This window comes from Cebidichthys violaceus, unplaced genomic scaffold (genome assembly GCF_023349555.1).
Source record: "Cebidichthys violaceus isolate CVI_PGR_0920_01 unplaced genomic scaffold, fCebVio1.0.p SCAF_2, whole genome shotgun sequence".
In the NCBI taxonomy this organism is placed as follows: Eukaryota; Metazoa; Chordata; class Actinopteri; order Perciformes; family Stichaeidae; genus Cebidichthys; species Cebidichthys violaceus.
The window spans coordinates 1,707,759-1,716,064 of NW_027176372.1; positions in this window are offsets into that span (position 1 = coordinate 1,707,759).

Below are 8,306 nucleotides of genomic sequence, written 5' to 3' on the forward strand. Positions count from 1 at the left end.
AAAAACGCTCCTTTACAGCAGGTGCTGTACGATTTATTAAAGTTAGTGGAAGGAACTTTCATGTTCTGTTGGTTCTGTTGGTCCCTGTGGACTAAAGCTGTAGTGTCTCTGAGCACCAGAGTCCCTTTAGAAAACCTCTCATTCTACTGCAGCAGGGTCTGACAGTCTGCCCCTCTCAGTCCTGGTTCTGGTTCTCCCGTTGCCTCCCTTCCCTCCAGCGGGTCCAGCAACACGTCCTGGGTCTCCAGCAGTGTGGTGTCGGTGTTGGCTCCCAGAGAGGAGAAGCTCTGCTCCTGGAGGAGGAGGAGGAGGAGCTGCTGCTGCCCGGAGCTGAGCTCTCCTCCTCCCTCCGGAGCTCCAGACTGCAGGTCCAAGGCTGCAGGTGAAGCCAGATCTGGGTCTATTCATAGTGGACCGATCTCTGCTGGAGGATCTGGGTCTATCCATAGTGGACCAGGTCTCTGCTGGAGGATCTGGGTCTGTCCACGGTGGACCAGGTCTCTGCTGGAGGATTTGGGTCTGTCCACGGTGGACCAGGTCTCTGCTGGAGGATTTGGGTCTGTCCACGGTGGACCAGGTCTCTGCTGGAGTCTGAGCTGAAGGAGGTTCTGGTGAACCTGAATAGAATAACTCTATAGAAACAGACCATCTTCTCTCTGATGGTCTCGTTTACTGATGGAGGTCTGATAGAGGATCAGGACTAAACTGAGACTGGTTCACAACCAGTTAAAGGTTCCTCACAGTAACTTTACGTTTACTGAAACCATAAATACACTGCTGTGTAAAGCTGTATGTAACAGAATGTTTCTCTAACGACAGCAGGTATTCAACATACTGTACATAAGTGGGATGTGATACATAACAGTGGTTTTATATTTCCTGGACGTGATGCATGAAGTCTTGAATCTCTATCATGTAACTCATCAACACGTAGAAGCTCTGAAGCTTCGGTCTGAGTTCCTGTCTGACTGTAACTCAGTGAAAACGTTCATTCCTCTGGAACATTCAGCTCATCGCTGCAGATTCATGATCCAAACACCTGCCGTCACACCGACAGACAGAAGCAGCCGAGCTCCAAACCCGCTCCCTCGCGCTCCTCTATGCAGACGGGGGTTGAAGGATTGCTCCTGTCTGTTCCCACATGGGCTGATGTGAGGAACAGCTGGATGGGAGGGAGAGGGAGGGAGGGAGAGGGAGGGAGGTGGAAAAAAAAAAAAGAAAAAGCTGCGATGCGACGTGGCATTTTCCATTCTGCCTGGAAGCCACAGTCCAGCCGACGATGAGGAGAAGAGGAGGAGGAGGAGGAGAGGGGGAGGAGGTGTCGTTATACCGTGAGACTCTCTTTTAGTCCTACCACATTCACCCTCTTTTTCCTCCCTGCTTTTATTTCCCCCTCTCCCTCCTCTCACACCCTCTTCTGACTGTTCTCTCTCTCTCTCTCTCTCTCTCTCTCTCTCTCTCTCTCTCTCTCTCTCTCTCTCTCTCTCTCTCTGTCTCTCTCCCTCTCTCCCTCTCTCTCCCTCTCTCTCTCTCTCTCTGTCTCTCTCCCTCTCCCCCTCTCCCTCTCTCCCTCTCTCTCTGTCTCTCTCTTTCTCTCTCCCTCTCTCTCTCTCTCTCTCTCTCTCTCTCTCTCTCTCCCCCCCTCCTCTCTCTCTCTCTCTCTCTCTCTCTCTCTCTCTCCCCCCCCTCTCTCTCTCTGTATACGTGGCAGTTGTCTCTCTGTGTTTGACTCAACATGTCTCACAGAGGTGAAGAGCTGCAATTATGTTTTTTTTCTCAATTGCTGCTGAATTATCCATCTGCAGGTTTTAACCATGTTGAGACGTGACAGACCTCAGCATCATGAAGTCATTTCACTTGTGTGCTCACAGACACTTAAAGCAGCACAATCAAACGTTCTAAAATACTTTCCCTGTGCCACATCATGCACTCAAAAAGAATAGAAAGAGGAGGAGAAAACTGATCCGTTTGGGTTTTCAGAACAAAAGCAAAGCAGTATTTGAGTTCTTAGACTTTATCTCCGGCTGCACAGAAGTGATTTTGGGAATACCTTTTAATGCCATTTAAATGATAAGACTTTGTTCCAACTATGTGTGGCTATGAAACTTTGTATATGTGAGCTGTGGTTTTAGCCCTAGTCTGTATCTAAGACGTGGACGTAGTCGTCGTGACGTAGTCGTCGTGACGTCATCCGTTGGTTTGTGGACTGATGTTATGAAGCCTTGAGTTCGGCGATTTCGCCGTCGCCATCTTGGATTACCGTCATCACCATGTTGTTGTCTTTTGCAACCAGTGAACAGGAAGTGACCATATCAGGACTGAGGAGGAGTGACGTAGAGACCTGTCAATCAGCGTGTAGCCCCGCCCCTAAATCATCCCCTGCATTATGGTGTGTTTGACTCTAAATGGAGCATAATGTACTAAATGAACATCATGCTGTATTGAAGAAGACTGTAAACTAGAGATTGAGACCATAAACTCATGTTTACAATGTTTACTGAGGGAATAAATCAAGAGAGAAGTAGAGTCATTTTAGACTAGACTTCTATACAACCAGAGGAGTCGCCCCCTGGTGGACACTAGAGAGAATGCAGCTTCAACACATGAAGCATCGGCTTCATGACACAACAATTTGTTATTTTGCGTGTAATAAGAACGCTGTTCTTGCTTTCTGTCATTTCTACGCCAAGTCGTTTGTGCTGACTGCAATAATAAAAGCATCCGCATGAATTCATACGCTCTGATCAAGTGACGTACTATAAAAACGTGAGCGCCACTAGTTAGTCAAACAAACACTGGACTTGTAACCAAGAGACCGGTGTCCTACAGTGTTGCAGGTTGTTTTTTTTTCTTTAAAGTTGCGTTTGTTACGTGTTTTCCGATTACGTTTGTTACGTGTTACATATTTGACTTAATTTACTTACTTATTTTAAGCCCTGTGATGTTATCCTGTGATGTTATTCCTAAACCCAACTAAGTGGTTTTGTTGCCTGAACATAAACACAACTTTTTATTTGATTAAATGACCACCTAAAAAAACACCTAAAGTGAGTGATAACGACGCGCTGAAATGTCCGAAATACTGTACTTTTATACTCCCCATGAAGTCGGGTTGGTTTTACATCTTTATACTATAAGTTTTATGTATTTCATGTTTGGTCTCACCAAATGACCACGTGTTTAAAACTGCGACTGATTACGACGTCAAATGACACGAGAAATTATTATATCATTATTATTATAGGCATTCCCATGAGGTCATGTCTCACCCTGCTGCAAAACAAGGTTTCCTTTGAGGACAGAAATAAATCCTCGCAGGGAATGACAATCTGGAAAACAAGTATCGGGATGTAGAATCATTTAGAAATTGACTTATTCACTGCTGTGGATACTATTATGAACTGCGTTTGGTCGGAATTAGATCAGGAAAGTCTTGTGTGACTAATAACATTAATGAAAGCTCTGTTTCCATTAAAGTGTCCCAGTCAGCCAATAAAACACCAGGACCCAGAAACTGAATGGAATTCAGCCATTTATCAGATGCATACGCCTTCTGCTACTGAGTCATGTCAAAATATCTTGTGTGAAAAAGGCAGATTTTCCACAGCGCTCCTCTAGTCTGTCCAGTTGTCCCCAGCTCCTCCTCCTCCTCCTCCTCCTCCTCCTCCTCCATACCTGCCTGCACACCTGCCCCTTATTCCCCCTAATTAGCCACATGCTTGTAGCCTTCCTGTCTGCTCCCTTTGTGGGCTTATAAGCTGCTTTCTGTCCTGCTTATGGTTCCTCTAAGTTACCGTAAGAATATCACAGTTTCACGTGTCTTATGTTCAAGTCTGCAGGCGCTCTTTGCTCCTCCGGGAACGTTTAAGGGAATGCGGCAACAACAATTTGTCACCCGATAATCAGAACAACGACGATCAAGAGCGCGTGATAGTCGTGAGACATGTTGAAAAGCGCTGAGCGCCTCGTAGATGTCCACATGCTGGAGCTGTTCAAAGATTCACTGGAGGTTGGTGATACAGCAGCATGAATATTTGGATAGACGATCTTAACAACTGTTTATTCTGTGACGTTTTTACTTGAATTCAACTTTAATGGCGTTCCTCCCTCTCTGCTCTCCAGGATCACCTGCATGTCTAAAGTGCAGTAAACCCTCAAGGTAGAACGATTAATTAAACCCACAACTAACATCAAAGACACTTTTTTTTTAACCGCTATTTCCTCTATAAAGTCCCAGCGGCTCTTAAAATGATTACTACTGGGAGCCTTTTCACTTTGATAGATGTTTTGCCTTCAGTTAAACTGGGCCTCCTCCTCCTCCTCGACACTCAGCAGCAGAAACACGCACCCAAAAGAAATAGTTTTAAGAGGATTTTTTTTATTTTATTTTTTGCACGTATGAACATTCTTCGAGGTGTAAATGACATGTTTGTTGTGCAGCGGCCTCTCATTGGTCGACCAGACAGAATAGAAATGAAATTAGAAATAGAAAACTTCACAGGGATGAATCTATAAATGTGGAGAGGAATCATAAGATCCATATAAAAGTTATTATTGGCTGCCACAGGAGTAAGAATGTGGTGGTTTTTTTGATGCTCGAGGGACAAGTTAAAGGTCACATGACCAACATGACCACGTTGACTGGCCGACCACTTCTGGCTGTGAGAGCTTAAAGCCTCGACTTCTTAAAAAGAAGTCACAGTTGATGTGTTTCAGGGGAAATGGATGATTGAAGATGAAGTTTTTTCGAGTTATCGGATGTTTCTCCAGCCACACAATGACGGCCAACAGACCCACACAGGAAACAACACTTAGAGGAGTTCTGTGACAACGAATCAAAGAAACTTCAATTGATCCTCAGATATGAGAAACTCTGAGCGCACATTGTAAATGTGAACCATCAACCAAAAGGCAACGTAAAGTGTATTTGCCTGCATTTAAATAAAATAAATAATTGAATCGTATAGTAAAACCTGTTAATTGACTTTAAAAGAAATACTTTTAGCCATAATTTAATACTTCTATTAGAAACATTTAACTTGTTTTGCTTTGTTAACAGAGAAGACTGGTTGTCACAGTATGCAGAATAAATACAAGAAGTAGGAAAGCATCTCCTATAAGCAGATAATCGGTGTACAAGTATGTATTAATACAGTACTGAAGAAGTATTGTTTGCTTGTAATACACGTATCTTAACTCTCCAGTGCAGCCTGATGCCTAAAACGTGACGGAGCGAGCTGTTTGTGCGTTCGAGGGAAGTCTGTGATTTCGACGTCTGAGCCGCCACACAGAGACGAAACCATGATGGAGGGTTTCAGGCTGTAATTGCACAGCAGAGGAGCTCACTGCCTTCTGTCCAGGTTTGTGGGGATTTGTAAAGGACACGCTGTCGTCCGCAGTGGGCGTCCGAAAATAAATATGAGGTCAGACAAATTCCGCACAGGTGAGGACAGAGTATTGCTGCGTGTGGTTCGGTTCTGTGTCGTCCACAGATGCAGTAAGCACATGTGGGTTAGATGGCACGTGGACACTGCAACTTTTATATGAACAGTGGCCACTGTGTTTTAAAAGCTGCATTCTCTCTAGTGTCCACCAGGGGGCGACTCCTCTGGTTGTATAGAAGTCTAGTCTAAAATGACTCTACTTCTCTCTTGATTTATTCCCTCAGTAAACATTGTAAACATGAGTTTATGGTCTCAATCTCTAGTTTACAGTCTTCTTCAATACAGCATGATGTTCATTTAGTACATTATGCTTCATTTAGAGTCACACAGACCATAAAGCAGGGGATGATTTAGGGGCTGGGCTACACACTGATTGACAGGTTTCTACCACAGCGTTGTCCGGTGTGGGAGTTGTCTGTGTTTTCATCTTTTGAACTTTAACCCTTTCACAGTATGTTTTCACTTTGAGAAAGTTACTTGTAATATTTTTGGTCGCCTCCGTCCTCTCGGGTCACTTTCGGTTGCATAAAACCAAGATGGCGACGGCCAAAAATCAAGATGGCGACGGCCCAAACGACGAACTCAAGGCTTCAAAACGTTCTTACCTTAAAGACATCTTGATGAGTGACGTGTCTGATAGTTTGTAGTATCTATGTAACATTGGCTAAGATTAGAAGCATCAGACACCTACTAGTGACACCGGACCAGGTAAAGCTTCTGGGTTTATAGTTTTTAAAAACACATTTCAATTTAAAATATTACAAACTCTTTACGTAACTTTATTTCAAACTCTAGAGGAGACCTAATGGTGGAGTCTCCAAAGATACTGAATATGTTAGGCTCTTAAAATGTGTTTAAAATGATGCACAAAGACGTCTGAGGGAAAAGTGCAGCCGTAAAAGAACATGGAGCTTTCAGTGTAGACATCTTAAAGGTTCAATGAAGAGCTGGAAGAATGATGGAAAGCATAAATGATCCTGTGGGACAGTGTGGAGTTCAACACGTTTACTGGGTAGAAACAGGATGAAACTCTTGAGTCAAAGCAGCAGCAGACAGTTTGGTGACGTGTAAACTGCAGCTCGGACACAGTGTTCTGACACACACACACACACACACACACACACACACACACACACACACACACACACACACACACACACACACACACACACGCAAAGGCCGGGACTGCAGGCGGTGCAGTAAAAAGTGCTTTCAGCACATAAAACAAACCCTTTATTTCGGCTTCGTCTCATTTCACGGAGAACACGTTCACGTCCTGCAGAACAGAGAATACTGTGAGGCGAGCCGAGGGGTTGGCAGAAGTAGCGTCGCTTCACATTTATAGCACAGAGGCCCTTACATTTTATATTACAACTTATTAAAACTACTGAACAAAGTGAATCTCTTAATGCACTTCAGTCTGCGCTTACAGAAATGATCACGGTTTAGGTCAAATAAACGGCATTGATTGCACAATTATAGGAAAAGTGAGAGATTTATTCTGATAATTTTAAGCTTTTATTGCATTCAGGGTTAAGGCTTTAGAACTTTTCATGTTCTCTAAACAAGAGGGAGGAACTGGAGGAATGAAACACTTTGCTAAATTCCCAGTTTTACCACCAGTGAACAAGAAATACAAAGTTTGCCCCAAAGGTGGGACCAGAGGGAAGGCCATATGAAAGAGTGAGTGATCATGAATACATTATCTGAGACAGAAAAAACAAAAACGGACGTTTAAAGAAGACAAGTTGTGGTGTTACGGAGAATCCCACTTTGGATTTTTGTACGAATTAAAGGCGCAGGATCCGAGATTGGGAGCATTTTGATCGCGACACGTCGAGCGGCTCATAGCCAACGATGCTAACCGTGCAAACTACGTAAAAAGTAAAAAGTGCTAACAGTGTTTACCTGAGGGGGAGCTGGAGGGTGGGTAGTACGCAGTGCAGAACAGCGGCCGACATTACGCCACTATATTTTAAATTAATAGTTTTTTGCTGCTATATTCAGAATGGTAAATACTGCTCCTTTAATGTGTCAATGAGTGAGTGATGGGCGGATTCTCTTACCTTCAGACAGGCTAGCTGTTTCCCCCCGCTTTCAGTCTCTATGCTAAGCTAAGCTAGCCATTCTCTGGCTCTTCCTCCATGTTTGGCACACAAACATGAGAGTGGTATCAATCTTATCATTTAACTCTTGCCAAGAAAGTATATTTCTCAAAATGTCACACTGAATTTCTGCTTTTGTCATTTTTACCAGTTTAAAGTCTGAAATTGCCTCAGATATCTGGTGAAACATGACTCTGGAGGGAGGGATCTTTTTAAGAGTGTTCCTGCCTTCTCTGGTGGTCCTTCCAGGTTCATACACGCTTCTCTGCATGTTCAGCAAAAAACACTAAATAGCAATCTGAGCTTCTAATCACCGTCAGCAGAAGCACACTAGCTACATGCCAACATCACGCCAAAATGTCACAATATTGGAGTCCAGTGTGCGCAGAGAACAGAAATGAATTCCAGCGTGAGGGAATCACATTTACACCATTTAGGAGGCTCAGAGTTGCTGACGATCATCAGTTATGACTGTGCGGTATCGGCGCGTGGCGAAACCTGACGTTAAAGGCCGACTTATTGTCCCAATGAATCTGTCCTTGTGGTGTCGTTAGGGTGTCTTCTTGGCTGCTGCAGCAAAGTCTGCCAACAACAACCTTTACTCTTTATTCAGATAAAACCATACACAGTGTATGCATGCGTGTACATGTTTAATTATGACGTTCTGAGGGGCAGCTATGTCTGCATTTATCTGTTTTTTTTTGTTTTTTTTCAGGCTTGATGCGTCTCCTTATCGTGTGTTTTGTGCACATTACAT